The following is a 16807-nucleotide window of genomic DNA, read 5'->3' on the forward strand; positions in this document are numbered from 1 at the left end:
ATGAAAATTATTTAGTGACCTCATAATAGATAAGAAAATGTTCTGTATGTACATAAATATCAAATCTTGAAGAAAAAAAGACATTACTATGGGTATTACTTCTGTACTTTCTGATGAAGGTAAAGTCACAGAGTGATGGAAATGGACAAGAAACATTGCAAGATAGAAGAAATGACAATAAAATGCTTAGAAGCAAACACAAGTAAATAGCCTAATTAGCAGAATGCCTGAAAGTAAATTTAAAAAAAAAAAGAAAAGGAGAGAGAGGAACTGTATCTCTTTCCCTTAACCTTATGTCATGCAAGCTTCTGGTCCCCATACATAGGAGACGGCTCTCATGAACATACCGAACTCTGAACAGCATGAACACACCCCTCTGAGGAGCATCTTCTAGTGTAAATTTCATAATTTAGGAGGAGTCCAGTCTCTACAAATAGGTAAAACTGCAGCTGAACAGCAGTAATATATCTGAGGACACCCTGCTAGTCACAATTCCATAATTCATAAGGCTTGCAGTCCCCACAGATAGGTGGTACTGCAGCTGAACAGTATTAATATACCCAACAGAGGAACACCTGCTAGTCTCCGTTCCATAATTTAGAAGGCTTCTAGTCCCCCAGATAGGTGGCACCACTGCTGAACATCAGGAATGTACACAGCAGAGGAATACCTGCTGGTCTCATTTTCATAATTTATAAGGTATGTTTTGTTTACACCAGTGTATTTACCATATAATTTCATTAAAACTGTTATTCTCGTTTATGTAGCTATTACCCTGCAAAGTCACATCCTTGCCTGGCTGTACATAAGGATGGCCAGCCATTGGCCAAATTCCCATTCTTAGTGAACTGCACAGATGATGCTTGTGAGTAAAGATTTTGAGATTAGCAACCTGGGCTAACCTACTGAGCAAAGCCTCACTATACTTTCTCCTTCTGTCCTCTTCCCTACCAGCAGTTCTCACACACACCCACATTCTCTATATTTATACATTACTGATCACAATTACAGCAAGGATGCCTATCTTCACATCCCTGTTCATCCCCTTTTCAGGAAATTTTTGCATTTCTCTGTTTCTTCCTTGTATTTTCACTTCTCTATCTTGCCCTTTGGCCTCTCTACTGCCCCAAAGGTCTTCTGCAAATGCCTCGCTCCTGTGATTGCCTTCTGCAGGATGAGGAGGATTCAGATCTTTCCTTACCTGGACGACCTTCTCATTCAGGCTTTCTCTCCAGAGAATACTTCTTCTGCACCTCTGCTATGCTCTTTGCTTCTTGCAAAACCTAGAGTTTGCAGTAAATTTCCAGAAATCCTATCTGACTCCTCCTTAGGATCATGTTTTTCTCAGGTGCAAGCTGAAGATCATTCCTATGCTGGCATCCCTGCCACTTCCCAAGGTTCTGACTCTGATGCCTTTTTTCAAATCCTTCTTCCTCAGGTCTTAGTTATGGCCAGGAAGTTTGTAAGGGGTCTTGGTTACATGGCTTCCACCATTCCTATGTTTCCTCTAGCCAGGCTCCATATGAGAAAGCTACAGTGGTTCCTAAGGTTAGTATGACTTCAACATTCACATCCGTTGAACTTTCTAGTTCCTCTTCTTCACTGCCTCAAGCTAGAGCTTCAGTGGTGGATTCATCAACTGTCTCTCAGTCCCCTCTCAGGAACTTTTTTGGATGCTTCAGACAGGGGTGGGGGACTTCTTTTGGCCCTCTAAAGGTGCAGGGCCTTTAGTCCCTTTGTCAAAGAATGAATCATATCAACATCAAAGAGAGGAGAGCTGTCCTTTTTGCTCTTCAGACCTGCAGACTCTGTTCCTTCCAGGGTCTCTCAAAATCATTACAGACATGATAGTGCCTTTTTTAGGCAAGGTTCAAATGACAAATTCACCACCATAACAGGAACAGGCAAGCAAAAACTGAGGGTGATGGTACTCAATGCTAGAAGTCTAAATCTCAAAATGCACTCACTCGAGGCACTCCTTAACTCATTCACCCCGAGTGCCTTCTCATGGCGCCTGTGCCTTTAAGGCCGAGCGCGCCATGAGAAGATACAGTTTTCAAGCCATTCCCCCCGAGTGCTTCTACAAGCGAAAGAAAGTGTACTGCTAATTTTTAGTGCAACTTAATGTAAAACACTCTGAAATCGTAACTAAATATGTAATTTATCATATCTAGTTACGATTCAGTGTGTTTTAACATTAAGGTCACATTGAAGTTTTTGCAGAAAAATCATTTTAAAAAGTTCTTGCTAAGCAAGTGGTGGCAGCCAATCGGATTCTTGCATTCCGAGCCACCACTTGCATAACACCTCCACCCCATACCCAAGCTTCTTTTGTTCGCCCCTAATAAATAGTGGGTCCAGCAGCAGGTATTTTCTTCTTTTTGCGAAGAACTGGAGATTTGACCTGCTACTGGATCCTCTATTCACGGACCGCCATTTAGGCAGTATGAGCAGTTCCCGTTCAGCCACTAAAGTTTCGAGTTCCCGGTCAGCTCAGCAACTACCTTGTCTTTCCCAACCAAATTTGTGAGGTACTGTACTTGTTGCCAGCCAACCGCTTTTTAAACTTGCGTTTTTTTTTTTAAATAAAAGTTTTTTTTAATGAATGCGTATATCTGTAGTGCTGTAAACCAGTGGGGATGTTGCGACTGTAGTGTGGTTCATAGTTCTTCGCTCTCTTCAAGTGGTCTCCGAGTTTTGTTTTTTTTTTTTTTCTTTAAACTTTCTGAAAATATATATGCCTAGATTTAGCGTCTGGCGCAGTATTATAGTACATAGATTATGTTGGTCATACTTCCATTCCCTGTTTTGAAGCTTATGTAGTTTTGATTAAATCCTGTTTGTTGTAGCTGTCTGGCGTGTTCAAGTGGGATTTTGAACTACTTAATGTTCTACTTTATGAGCGAACGAGCAGTAATGTCAGGCTTAGAGTTTTAAGTCTTTGTTTTTAAAAACCGCGCATGGAAACATTTAGCTGAACTTGTGATCATAGCTTGAAATAGGCATTTGGAATATATATTAGTTTTGACGTAACGTCGCATGGTTTAGTACGTGGTTACTTACCTGCATTAGAATATTATTACGCTTTAAATGATTAAGCTCGTATGATAAACCGTACTGATTAAGTTATGCTGAACACAGAAGATTGTTTTCTGGTCTCCAGTTATAACCAATTTGAGTTGTGGATTTCGGGAAATTTGTTGAGTGTTGCGGGGGACACTTGCTTAGATGTCATGCAGAGTATCAAGAAACTATTCAAAAGTATTGCACTTTGGTGTTGGACTCTAGGTAGGATCCCTGAAAAATTCAGAAGGGTAGATCTTTTGATAGCACATGACCGTATGGTTGTGATTATTTAGGTAGTTTGTCGACCTCTGCAAAGTGTATTACAACCACTGAATTTATTATATATAAAAAATGGTCTTTGGCATGCAATTAGTGCAGGGTTATAGTGTAACATTTGCACCGTTAGAGGATGACGTTTGACAGAGAACAGTAAAGCTGGTCTGTTAGGAGGAGAGGAGCTTTTATAACATTACTGTGCCTACCTGTTGTATTTCAGTGTTGGAGCCCAACTTTTGGTGCAGATGCCTTGTGCATTTGTCTGCAGTATGAGTCACCTGGGCTAAGAGGATAAGGATCCTGTATAAAGCTACACTTTATAGTCGAAGGTAGTTGAAATATTTTATACATTTTTATACATTTCTAGTTTATAGTAGTAAGCATGGCGATATGGAAGATGAGGTGATAAGAGTATTCACCTGGTAGACTGAAGAAAACCTGTTTAATAAGTCATTGACTGAAAACTGTTGATTTTAGTGACATTTTGCACTTGTTTAATGTACTCTTCACTTCAGTAAACAGTACATGTAGATGTGGGGAGGGCAGTGCCTATATGTTAGCCTTTTGAGAAAATCTTCTGTCAGATGTCTGCAGATATATTAGCACTGTGCAGGCTTGCTATCACGAGCACAAGGAAATAGAACTTCCCAGTATGACTTCACAATGGCTACTCATCTACTGCTACTGTAGTTTTAGAGTCACTCTCCATAATCTCAGCATTCACTGACCACAGCGTTTGACAAAGAATGGCAAAAATGTTGGTAACTTTTGAAATTACTGCAGCTTGTTGGGTTATATTTTGTTAGCAGCTGAAATGTAGTGCATGTTAAAGTGGATTACTTTCATCATCAGTGTCTCAGTTTGTACCACATAGTTTTGCCAAGAATGCTGTGTAATACATGGTATCTCTATGGTCATGCCACTCAGAGAAAAGAGTTTCTTATTTGTTCATTCATTCATTCATTCATTCTCTGGTCTTGTGTGACCTCAGAGGCATTATGTTTAGAAGTCAATGATGTAGGGTTGTTAGAACTCCTACATCGGGGGGGGGGGGGTGCAGTGTGACCTGATTTAGATGTCTTTGCTACTCTGTCTTGTCTTGCATATCATCTAAAAGAGATATGTTTAATTGAGATCTGCTACTTTCTTCAGAGGAATATGGCCTTTTTCTGTGCTGTAATGTCAAAATGTCCAGATGAGGGAAGGGAAGTCACAACATGGGAAGAAGCGAGTAGTCAATGGAGTGAGTGGTGAGTTCACTATTAGCAGTACTTTTTGAGTATGAGAATGATAAAACTAATGGAGGAATTGATCAAAACAATAACTGCCCCATTATTTCCTGATGTATGATAGAAATACATCAGACATCCATCTACATGTCTGCTAGATTATCTTAGCTGAGTGCCTCTCATATGCCAGGTCAGAGCCTCTGCTTATGCGAAAATAGTGAGAGAATACCCTTGGATGGGGAAAGTGACATAAGATCTAAGGTCTTTTCTAAGTAAATTTGATGGCTGTGTCTTGAGCGATCAGTCTTGGATTTCCTAAGCCACATCATAGCATGTTCTGTGCTTAAAATTATGTCCATGCTATTAATTTACCCTAAAAGCCACAGCATAAAACCAACAGAAAAATGTGTCTCAAAGGAGGAATGAGTAAGTCTTCCTGAGAAAAATAGCAACTCCAGATAACATGACTTAACAGCTGATGGTCTCTAGGTTTTCTAGGGCCTTGCAGAGTATCTCTAAAGTTCTTCCACCCTTTGAGTATTTTTATAACCAACCAATGGCGCATAATATCTGGGAGCCCCAAGGCTAACTGGCTCAGCACTTCCAAATGAGTACTTAAGTTCTTGGCACTTCTTTCTTTAGACAGCTTTGATTTAAAAACTGAAACTACAACAGAACATACCAATATCTAGAGTATTGGGAATGGCTGTTCATAAATTCTTTGAACCCCAGTAGTGAGCCAGAATAAGCTTTTTTGGTAGTGTTAGTCCATGCCTTGGATAGGAGTGTACTGTCTAGTCCTTGCCAATCAACCAGATCTCTGGAAGGATAAGGGTTATGAAAGGAGACACGTCTGGTGCCAATTTCTGGAACTTAGCAAACTGGAACCAAGATGAACTGTCTGCAATGCCATTATCTGTGTCTCAGATATGACAGCTAGAAAAACTCAAATTGATTTGTAAGCTTAAAAGAACTAGCATTCTTATCACTGAGTGGACCCATTTGGATTTTGAAGTTCTACTGCCTAAGGCCCATACTACATCTAGATTGTCAGAGTAGACTATAACTCTTTTGTTGCAAAAGTATTCCTTCAAAATTAATGTGGTTACCCAAATTACAAAGATTTTCAGGAAGGTGATGTCCTTTTACTCTCATCCAACCAGGAGGAGGGCCATTTGGTCACGACCCATTTGCTTTGGAAATAGCATTAATCACCCTACAGAAACTGTGATATAGGGAGATTTGCCAATGCCACCTTGTTCTACACAAAAATAGTACAGCCCCCCACCCTCGTTGTTTTCCTTCTGCTGCAATTGGATTTGACTGAATTCACTGAGGTGGTGTTTTTTTGATACTGGTCATTGTGGTTACTTCACTAAATATCCAGTTATAAAAGATTTTTCCTTGAGATGTTATAATGAAGGATGGAAAGGATGTAGTTGTGGTACCTTGTGTGGTGGGTAAAGGGGAAGGAAATATGTTTGCCAATTTGTTAGTATGTGCAAGATCAGGGTTTCAAGTGGATCCTAATGAGATATTACCTTTATTTTCAACTGTATAAACAAGATTGGTTTAATCATGTCGAAGGGGGTGTTTCGTGAATTTAATTTCAGTTATGTATGTTGCATATAGAGACAGCAAACTTTAAATTTGAAAAGGCTTGCTCTGTAAAAATGGAGATGCTTAATAGCTATAATATTTTTTGGGAGTGATTTTTTTACAAAGACTATATCCAGCTCAGTTTTCATTATGCTCAATTTGAATGTATTCCAGGTATTTTAGGTTATTGTAGGTGATGATACTTACACACGTGATTGTCCAGGGACTGACAAAAAAAAAAAAAACTGTTATTGACATTTTGTTAACCAGGTTAGTCCAGTTGAGCCAGGGGCCCATTTTCAGTGGACACCTGAGGAGAAAAGCTCTAGAAATAATACAAATAATTATGATATTTACAAAATATGAAAGTAGGGTCACAGAAACCTAGTACAAGTCCTGACAGCATGGAGCTGCCATATTTTTATGCATTTTCCTGGCTTTGTCAGTCGCGTGGAATGTAGGTGGTACGAAGGGCACAGCAATATGTAAGTGTTGTACTCTTTGACTATGGCCTTATAACAGATAATATATAGCAATATAGCAATATGTAAGTGTTGTACTATTTGACTATGGCCTTATAACAGATTGTGACTGTTGCATAACACCTGCAGAAGGTAATGTAATGAATGTCAACAATTATCACCTGTGTCTGGGCATGCATAACTTTGCAAGTCATTAGCACAGTGCACCATGCATAACTTTGCAAGTCATTAGCACAGTGCAGTTACAATATAGCAGAGTCATTGTCACATTTCAGGTAAAACTGTCAGCAGCTGTCACTGTTATTCACATAAGCAGAAGTCGTTATCACATTGATGAATGCACGACTAACATTTTGCTCTTTCTCCACTTGCAGTGATTGCAATATACCACGAAACCATACAAACTATTTTAATATGTCTTGAATAAAATTTCAAGAAATATCAGCAGTCTAGGAGGAAAATTGTAGACATTACATCTTCAATTGCTGTTTGTCTTGAGACAGTGGCTAGAATAAGAGGCTTTGTGGTGTACTTTCAGAATAATTTGAGTATATATTATTATTGACTGCCTTGCATCCTCTCATTTGACAGAAAATCATAATTTTTTCAGTAAGGCAATGACAATATCCAAACTCATGTGTTGTATGTATTTGAGGCTATTCTGCACTGTGGTAACTTATTTCCTTTGCTTTTGAACTATGAAGTCATTCTGTTACGTTATTTATTATAGTCTTTATCTTTTTATTTATCATTAAATATATAACTCCTTTGTGAGTGAGATCTGTTTGGTGAGCTAAGTAGGGTGTGAAGTAGCTGGGGATATATATATATATATATATATATATATATATATATATATATATATATATATATATATATTTTTTTTTGTAGGAGCATTGATAGTGAGTACCAGGATTTTCTTGTGTTTATGGTAATAATTTGTGGAGGGCCGACAAAGAACCTGCACCCACTATTGTTAGTTCTTTTATTTTCCTATGTGGCTGAATTTCCATCTTCTGTGGTTATCATCTTGAAAATAAAGTTCCATATATTGAGGTGTATTTTTTGCAAGGGATGTGGATACTACTGATTGGTGACTGGTAAAAATCGGTTTTGCTTGAGGCAAGACTTCAGGCCCTTCAGAAAATGTATGCTAATGTAAAACCTGTTAGTCTTATCAAATTTGTAAGTTGATATCACACTAAGAAAGTGAGATGTATGCATTATTATCATTGGTTTTGTATTATGAATCTTTAATGTTTTATAATGATTGATAAGTGAAGCAGTTGGGAGCATGCAGTATAGGACATTAGTGTTTCTTTTCATTTTAAATGCTCATAATAGACCTCTTGGTAATCTTGTAGAATAGGAGTGGTTTCAAACTTTCTGTGATCTGTTGTGCTTGTTCTGTAATAACCTGTTGGTGGTTTACTTGCAGTTGCAGTGCTTTGTATGGCTAGTTAGGGTCTTCCCTGAAATGTATCTATAGTTTGTTGCTGAAGTAAAGTAAATGCATGCTATTTTCTCTATTGACTGGGTGGATTGGTGACCCAGCAGTACACCATTTTCTGGCTCAACCAGATGCCAACAGCAAAGTTTAGATGCTAGTAAGTAGAATTGCTGATTTTCACGTGCCTATCTGCAGGTATATTACATCTGAATGTTGTATTGCATTGTTTTTCAGGTGTGATTTCAAGTGTAAAGCAACACAGCCACCATCCAAAGATGCCATCTGTTGAGGAGAAAGCAAGCAGCATTTACCTGTTGGGTGAAGAAACTGACTGTGATGGTTCTAGCAGTGGTTCAGACAATGGTATGCACCATGATGTACCACATAATGCCAACCAGAGTGAGGATGATGATTATGACTCAGATGGTGACATTCCACTCGCACGTCTGCGTGAAAAGGCCATTGCCTGTGATAAGGATGATGCTCCTGTGCCCGCCATTCCTGAAAGACCACTACCAGTTGCCAAAGCAGACCTGACCAGTAATTATGACAGTGACCAAGACAGTGAGGATGATGTGCCACTAGCACACCTAAGGAAGGTGCCCACACACAAGTTGGCCACACACTATGGCCACCAAGGGCATTCAGAGTATGACGCAGATGATGACATGCCTTTATCTGTGTTCACGAAAGCACCTGGTCTGACTGACACAGCTATGCAGTCCTCCACAGTGCATGGCACTGCAAGTGCTGATAAGGGTGTGGATGTGCCTTCGACTGTGCATGATGTGGGAAGTAGTCCACAGTTTGGTGCTTTGATGGAGATAATCCTCTAGATATGAGTCCAAGTAGCTCCTTGTCAGAGACTGATATGGGTGTGCCTCAGCAGGGAACTTGTGTCAACAGTTCACTACCAACTGCAAGCAGTACAGTTGCTACTGGCATTGAGAGAGCATCATCTCTCAACCCTTCAGCCTTTCCATTTCCAACTCTTCCTTGCGACCCAGTCAGGTACGAGCATGCCCACCACGTAAAATCACGTGGGAAAAACATCTTCAAACTTTACACATTGAGGAATTTGTGGGGCCAGTAGGACCAATAGATCACTTGGGCTCAGATAGCACAGAGATGGACTTCCTGAATTTGATGTTCCCAGAGGAGCTATACACCTGTATTGCTAATGAAACCAATCGCTATGCTGCACAGAGGCAGGCCGCAGCAGGCAAGGTTGATCTGTGGTGGAGTCCTGTGTGCCCAGGAGACATACGCACATTTCTAGGTGTCAGAATATACATGTCTATTGTACATGTTCCTGAATTGAGGCAGTACTGGGAAACGCACCATGTATATGGTCGCTTCCCAATAGCAGAAACATGACCAGAGATAGGTTTGAAAAAATTCAGCAGTACTTCCACTGCAATGATAACAGCCTGAGCCTACCACATGGTGCTGTGGGTCATGACAAGCTACATCACGTCGGCCAATACTGGATGCAGTACTTCATGCATGTAGGACACGATACAATGTGCATAGTGAGGTGCCTGTAGCCGGAGCCATGGTTGGCTTCCGTGGACGCTTGACATTTAGGCAATTTATGCCTGGTAAGCCTGAGAGGTATGGCATTAAGGTTTGGGTGTTGGCAGACTCAACCAATGGGTATGTCGTGAATTCCAGGTATACACTGGAAAAGCAGCAGAATACAGAGGTTGGGCTCGCACACAGAGTTGTAGTTGACTTAACTAGGGGACTGATTGGCAAGAAGCATCACATTTACTTTGATAACTTCTTTACCTCTGTTCCACTAGCACAGCAATTGCTGAAAGATGATCTATACTGTTGTGGAACCATGCGCAATAGGTCAGGATGGCCTCTTACATTCAACAGACAGGCCATTGGAAAAGCAGCTCGAGGCTACTACAAGCAATTGCAGAGTGGACCACTGCTAGCTACTGAATGGAAGGATAGCAAACCAGTATTCCTCCTGTCAACTAACTGTAACCCAACCTTGCCAGTCTCCAGCACATACAGAAGAAAGCGTGATGGAATAAAGACATCAGTGCCATGTCCACCAGTTGTAAACATGTACAACAGTTACATGAATGGGGTGGACAGAGCAGATCAACTGAGGACACAGTATCCCAGTGCCAGAAAGGCCCGCAAATGGTGGCTGTACTTGTTCTGGTTCTTATGGGATGTGGCCATTGTCAATGCTTTCATTATATTCCGTGAAAGTATCAGACATCAGCAACTATCACGTTCTGGACGTATTATTCCAGCAACACAGTTACAGTTCGAAGGAACCTAGGCTTGCATCTACTTGCCAGTTACACAAAGAGGAAGCGATGCACTGAGATTACTGTCCCAGAGGCTGTGAGCAGATTTGAGCATGGCTCTCACTTTCCAGTGAAATGGCATAAATCAAGATGCAAAAACTGTGCCAGCAAGGGTAAGCGTGCTGAGCCATCATGGGGATGTCCAACTTGCAAGGTCAACCTGTGTGTTGAATGCTTTGGAGAGTACCATGGCCATAAATCTCTCCCATAGTGCTGTGGGCCTTGAGTGTGCCACTGATGTAATGGTTCCCTCAGGCAAAGGCCACATGCAAAAAAACACAGCCTGGGTCAGTCTAGGCTTTTACATTAGCTACTCCCTTCGACCCATTGCAGAAAGGACACATCTAAATGTAAGAGGCAGAGGAAAAGCAAAGTTCCTCAACTGCATTTTCAGTGTACATGTGCTCTTTCTGTGCCCCCTTGTGAGTTAGCAGCCAAGCCCTTCAACAACAATGCCAGGAAGGTCCCTCTTCACTTTTGTTTTGCCAACTGCTCTTAGGTTGGTGGGTGCATCAAATGGGGCATACCCGGCCAGCATGGATCTTGTGATCCACCGGGATCGCACTTGGGAACCTGGAGACTCTACAGCACAGTCCCATAGTGCTGCTGTCCTCGGTAAGCATGGGCTTGGGTGTGCCACTGTGATGTACTGCAAAAACATGCAAAAAGACACAGTCTGGGTCAGTCTTGGTCTTTTGACATGTTGCCTTGATGTAGCTCTCCTCAGTCTCCCTCCCTTCCGGTAGGTCAGGACAGCAATTAGTGAGTTACTTCAGTCCCTCATCCCTTAGGTCCATTGCTGAATGGGCACATGTAAAGAGAAAAGGCAGAGGTAAGGCAGACTGCTGGCACTGAAGGAGGTCATGAGACCATAGTGGTATCAGCAGTCTGAGTGGGCAGCCGGCACAGCTATGGGACACTACAGATAACCAACATCTGGAGCCCCATGCCTGTCCTTGGCATATTAGTGGAGCGCGGTCCTTACCCTGCTTTTTCTCTTTACATGTGCCCTGGCTGTGCACCCTTGTCAGTGTCCACCCATGCTTTATTTCAGATAAGGTAAGACTGTCTTCTGCTGTTCTGGGAGTCACTGGGAAGGAGCAGCCAAAACCCACGCTGTCCCATCGCCGAATATTGTGTTGCTGGGTGCATCACAGGGGCATACCAGCCAGCATGGATCTTGTGATCCACCGGGATCGCACTTGGGAACCTGGAGACTCTACAGCACAGTCCCATAGTGCTGCTGTCCTCGGTAAGCATGGGCTTGGGTGTGCCAGTGTGATGTACTGCAAAAACATGCAAAAAGACACAGCCTGGGTCAGTCTTGGTCTTTTGACATGTTGCCTTGAAGTAGCTCTCAGCTCAGTCTCCCTCCCTTCCGGTAGGTCAGGACAGCAATTAGTGAGTTACTTCAGTCCCTCATCCCTTAGGTCCATTACTGAATGGGCACATGTAAAGAGAAAAGGCAGAGGTAAGGCAGACTGCTGGCACTGAAGGAGGTCATGAGACCATAGTGGTATCAGCAGTCTGAGTGGGCAGCTGGCACAGCTATGGGACACTACAGATAAACAACATCTGGAGCCCCATGCCTGTCCTTGGCATATTAGTGGAGCGGTCCTTACCCTGCTTTTTCTCTTTACATGTGACCTGGCTGTGCACCCTTGTCAGTGTCCACCCATGCTTTATTTCAGATGAGGAAGGGAAGATGTTCACTGGTTCAGAAGGGATGGCATTCACCTAACTGAGGAGGCCATTGCATTCTTCTTGACCAACCTCCACAATGGCGTGAGGAGAGCCCTGCATGATTGTGAGAAGAATGGAAAACACCCATGACCAAGCTGGACCAGTATAGTAAGTAAAACACTATTATGAAATGTGTTATGTAAAATTTATTTCTCTGAGCTTGGCAAATAACTGTTATGGAAATTATGATATTTTTTCATATTTTGGTAAATAACTTTGCAAGGGAACATCTGAATGTGCCAAGTAATATCTCATTTTGAAGACAGTATTGCTGGTTCTAATATGGTAAAAAGAATTGTGCCAGTATGTTTGACACATGTGCAGAAATCAAAGTTTGTTTGAGACTTATGGTTATGGAAATTATGATATTTTTTCATATTTTGGTAAATAACTTTGCAAGGGAGCATCTGAATGTGCCAAGTAATATCTCATTTTGAAGACAGTATTGCTGGTTCTAATATGGTAAAAGAATTGTGCCAGTATGTTTGACACATGTGCAGATATCAAAGTTTGTTTGAGACTTATGGTTATGGAAATTATAATTTTTTTCATATTTTGGTAAATAACTTTGCAAGGGAGCATATGAATGTGCTAAGTAATACCTCATTTTGAAAAGATTATTTATAGTTCTAACATGGTAAAAGAATTGTGCCAGTATGTTGTACTCATAGGCAGATATCAAAGTTTGTTTCTGACTTGGGTTATGGAAATTATGATTTTTTCCATATTTTGGTAAATAACTTTGCAAGGGAGCACCACATTGTGTGAAGTAATGCATCATTTTGAAGACAGTGTTACTCCTTACAACATGGTAAAAGAACTATGTCTAGGCACTGTACACGTACAGATATTACAGTTTGTTTAGTCTTGTACAAATATGAAAATTATACATTTACAATACTTCTCATTATTATGCCCATATCTTTGCGAGGGAGCATGGTAATCACACAAATGATGCGTCATTTTGAAGCTGACATTCAGATGCACAACTTCTACACTGATATGTAGGCTCTGTCAGTTACAGGTGATGAGATATTATGCTTTGTTTATTTATCAATTATGAGAAATAATATACTAATCATATTTCTGTGAATATCTCATGAAAGGGCGTCACACAGTTATGGTTAAAGTATCATTTTAAAGCTGACATTCATACTAACAAATTAAATTCAAATTGTATGGGTCTGCATGGTACATAGACCAAGATATTGTGCTTTGCTTTTCCAAAAAATTAAAAAAATTGCACAATATCAGCATTCCTTGCCAAATATTTCATTATGACTTTGATATGCACTATCAACATTTACACTGTTGGAAAGGTCAGTGTCTGCTGAACAACTTTGGCGTTTACACTTTTAGTGTAGCTCTTATAGTTAAAGAGTTATGAGCATTTGTTTTCTGTATAGTATTACAAATGGATTTTCTGAAAATGAGCTCAGGCTGCTCTGTTGTTCCTATGGTGGAATTCAGCAGGCAGCTTTTCCTGAGCTGCTCTGGAGTGAATGAGTTAAAATGGAGGACCTCGATATCTGTGCAGTGACTGAGACCTGGTTCAAGGCTCCAGAGAGCACCCCTTCAGTACCAGGCTGTAATTCATACCACACATTTTGGCCATGTAACCTGGACCGGAACACCAAAGGCGGAGGTGTGTCCATAGTCATTAAGGATATCCACACCTCCAGGCTAGTTGCTCAGCATAATGCAGCCGAGGTTATCCAAGTGCAACTAACTCTGGGCAAAACTGCAATCCAAATTGTAGCTTGCTACAGATCACCCACCATGCCCCAGGATTCCCACTCCTCTTTTCTTGATGTACTGGAAAATATTAGGGTTCAACCAAACACCCTAATAATGGGTGATTTCAACTACCCCACCATTAACTGGGAAAACTACACATGTACCAACTCCTTCACTCAACGCTTTCTGGAATTCATAAACTCCAATGCCCTAGATCAACTTATCCACATCCCCACCAGGGTCAACAATATCCTGGATCTAGTCATTACCAATATGAGTGACCGATGTTCCACACCTGAAGTCAACGCCTCATTGGTCCGCTCCGACCATAAGCTAATTACCCTAGATATCCACATCCTGCCTCCACCCCCCCCCCCATTAAGGAAACCATGGTAAAAAATTTCTCCAAAGCCAATTTCATGCTCTTAAGACAGAAGTGGTGAACTTCATGAAACCCATGCAGATTGGACAATACAGTTACGACTACTGAATCCTACACAATTGCACTTTATAAGCATTTATATGAGTGCATGGATCGTGCTATCCCACATAGAACCAAGACACTATCCTCCAAAAAAAGGAAGCCAATCTGGTGGTCCCCTGCCATAAACAAACTGTACAACAGAAGGAAGAAACTCTTGCAAAAGAGTAAAATCACAGTGGAGGAGTTCCCTGGTCAGCTTCAGTAAGAAGCTGCGATCCCTGATAAAATCCTCCAAAGCTAGTTACGAAAACAAAATCGCCACTGATTCTAAAGACAACCACAAAGCATTCTATAGCTATGTCAAAAATCTCAATGGCAACATTCAGATCTGCTTTGAGTTACAGCACAATGGCACTAAATATACAGACCCAACTGATATTGCCAACATCTTGGCAGATAGGTTCAGTGCTAACTTTACCCCCCTCTCACCCCCTAAAGAGCCCATCTCTATACTGGAAGAATGCAAAGTTCCTGTAATCATGGCTGCACAGGTAAAAACCACACTCTCCAAAGCCAAGAACACAGCATCCATGGGACCAGACAACATCCCAGGCTGCATTCTACATGAACTACAGAACGAACTGGCACCCCACCTAAGTACTATGTTCAATCATAGCCTCACCTCAGGCTTTGTGCCTGCTGAATGGCGTACAGCAACGGTTATCCCACTCCACAAGGGGCGAGCCACCACGGACCCCGGGAACTACTGCCCCATTAGCCTGACGAGCCTGGTCTGCAAGGTCATGGAACGTATCATCATGGAACTTATAAACAAAGATATTGGTAATCTCCAAACTCTGGATTCCACCCTGTTTGGGTTTGTAAAAGACAGATCATGTCTCCTAAACCTGATAGACTTCTTTGAAGCAGTAACCAAAGCCATAGACAAGGGTAAGGTGGTTCACACAGCCTATCTAGATCTTGCCACCATCCTCCACTCTGGAATTATAGATAAACTCACTAAACTAGGTATAAATCCCTGTGTCATAAGATGGGTTGCCAACTGGCTCACTGACAGAACCCACACTGTGAAAGTAGCAGACTCCAAATCCGACTTCAGACCAGTGACAAGTGGAGTACCACAAGGTTCAGTCCTGGGTCCTCTCCTGTTTGGTATCTACTTCTCTGAAGTACAGGCTAACACAGAAGGTCTTTGGCTAACGAAGTTCGCAGATGACTGCAAACTAGGAGCCATAATCGAAACTCCTGACAATATGGACATCCTACAAAAGGGCCTCACTGAGATAGATGCCTGGTGTCAAAGCCATGGCCTCAAGCTCAGTGCCAAAAAGTGCATTGCCATCCTCTTTGGTAAAAACTCTGTACCCAAGAACTACAACATAGGTGGTAGTATACTTAACACTGAAAGTGCGATGAGACATTGGGACACAGGTGGACAGTAGTCTCTCCTTTGATAATCACATTGCCACAGTAGTCAGGAAATCCTTCTACGTGGCACACCATCAGAAAAGGTTTCTCATCCAGAAAAAAAGAGGTAATTCTTCCCCTCTATTCATCACTCATTAGACCCATTATAGAGTACAATGCCCCTTTTGATATGTACCTCACAAGACATCTACAACAACTGGAAAGGCCGCAGAAATACCTCACAAAGAAGATTACCGGCCTCAAACAGATGCCCTACGCAGACCATCTCAAAAAATTCCAGCTTTACTCTGTTGCATATCACCTACTCAGAGGTGATCTCTGCCTAACATACAAAGCTATGTAAAACTCAGAGCTGTTGGACATGCTCCACTTAAAGAAATCCCAATCCCTCCGAGCTACACGCTCTAGGGACCTAAACCTTGTCACCACATTAAACAAAACATGCCGGAGGGATAGATTCCTGTCCCAGAGACTTCCCATACTCTGGAATAAACTACCTGTCTATATCAAACAAAGCTCCTCATTAGCACTCTTCAAGAAAAATCTTGATGATTGGATGGGAAATAGGAAATTCACTCTGGGGATCACCTCTGTGGCTCTGCTCGACAGTGGCACAGGAAAATAATTTTCTTGGGTGGCAAAAGCCAGGGTACCTTTTTGGCTTGTCTTGTATAGGCCCCAGGGCCGATAGCCTAGTACCTACCTATGAACAGGGGCATGACCAAGATGGTGAGCAGTTAACAGCACTATTTTTAGCTGTGCTTCATTTTCTCAAAACATTTCAAAATGTGATGGGTTTATAGTTGAACATCTGCTGAAAGATTTACTACAAAAAATAACACGTTTGAAACGCTTGTAATTGCTTTTTCCTGTCAAGAAAACTAGAAAGAACTAATTGTCTCAGGATGAGCCACTCTAAGCCCAGTGTACAGGACAGTACTATTAAAAAAGACATACAAGCTATACTAAGTAACATCAGTGAGTTATCTGTAAAAATAGATAAATTATAAAGCAATGAA

General features: G+C 41.4%; 1 protein-coding gene across 1 annotated transcript in view; it reads left to right on the forward strand.

Annotated features, from left to right (window-relative positions):
• The window catches only part of RRAGC (Ras related GTP binding C), a 571600-nt gene that overhangs the window by 239717 nt on the left and 315076 nt on the right, over window positions 1–16807 (forward strand). The window lies entirely within an intron of this gene.

This window comes from Protopterus annectens, chromosome 1.part1 (genome assembly GCF_019279795.1).
Source record: "Protopterus annectens isolate FY-2018-M chromosome 1.part1, PAN1.0, whole genome shotgun sequence".
NCBI lineage: Eukaryota > Metazoa > Chordata > Ceratodontiformes > Protopteridae > Protopterus > Protopterus annectens.